This window comes from Physeter macrocephalus, chromosome 7, assembly GCF_002837175.3.
Source record: "Physeter macrocephalus isolate SW-GA chromosome 7, ASM283717v5, whole genome shotgun sequence".
Taxonomy (NCBI): Eukaryota; Metazoa; Chordata; class Mammalia; order Artiodactyla; family Physeteridae; genus Physeter; species Physeter macrocephalus.
The window spans coordinates 63,103,127-63,104,410 of record NC_041220.1 but is presented as its reverse complement, the minus strand read 5'-3'; positions in this window follow the sequence as shown (position 1 = coordinate 63,104,410).

The window sequence follows — 1,284 nt, the reverse complement described above, 5'->3', positions numbered from 1 at the left end:
GGGAAGATCCCACATGCCACGGAGCGGCTGGGCCCGTGAGCCACGGCCGCTGAGCCTGCGCGTCCGGAGCCTGTGCCCCGCAACAGGAGAGGCCGCAACAGTAAGAGGCCCGCGTACCGCAAAAAACAAACAAACAAAAAAACAGAAGTAGCAGAGTCAAAATTCTGGCTGAGAGAAGGGGACTTGGAATAAAAAATTATAAACGGCTCTTCTGTAGAATTCTGTTGTAATGGAAAGCCAAGAAGTGGGACAATAACTGGAAAGGAAAGTGGCTAAGCTTATATACATACATATTTTTAAGAAGGGAAAAATAAACATGCAGCCGATGCAGGGGACGCGGGTTCGTGCCCCGGTCCGGGAAGATCCCACATGCCGCGGAGCGGCTGGGCCCGTGAGCCACGGCCGCTGAGCCTGCGCGTCCGGAGCCTGTGCCCCGCAACAGGAGAGGCCGCAACAGTAAGAGGCCCGCGTACCGCAAAAAACAAACAAACAAAAAAACAGAAGTAGCAGAGTCAAAATTCTGGCTGAGAGAAGGGGACTTGGAATAAAAAATTATAACCTGCTCTTCTGTAGAATTCTGTTGTAATGGAAAGCCAAGAAGTGGGACGATAACTGGAAAGGAAAGTGGCTAAGCTTATATACATACATATTTTTAAGAAGGGAAAAATAAACATGCATGTTTGTGAACTGCTGGAAAAATAGAAAAATCATCATGATGCAGGAGAGAGAGGATAAATTACTGGAGCAATGTCCTTGAGTGACCAAGAGAAGACTGGATCTGGTAAACATGTGAAGACGTTGGCCTGAGGAGCAGGGACATTACCTCTAGTAAAAATGGGCAAGGCAGGGGCTAGGAGTGGAGTTTGTGGAAATTACCTTTTGGTTGCATTTATGTTCCTAATGAAAGAGGTGGTAAGGTCATCAACCAAGAGGGAAGATAGGGGAGAAGGGGATGGAGGTTGGAAGAGACAGGGAAAAAAATAGGAAATAGTAATCTAGGGGAACAGAAGGGTAAAATGGTTAGGAAAATACATATTCATTCCAGGAAGCATTAATACTAATTTACTGTTAGTGGCCATGAATTTGAATTGAGAAGAAAACAAGGTTTGATATTTCTCTTCAGACAACTTCATCTTTGAGGATGCAGTCATGAAACAGAGAGATATAATCAAATTTGAGGTCTTGCAAAGCAAATTTTAAAACATGGTGAAAGAAAGAGGGGAAAGGGGAGGGGCAGGGGGAGGGAAGGGGGAGAAGGGAAAGGGGAGGGGCAGGGGGAGGGAA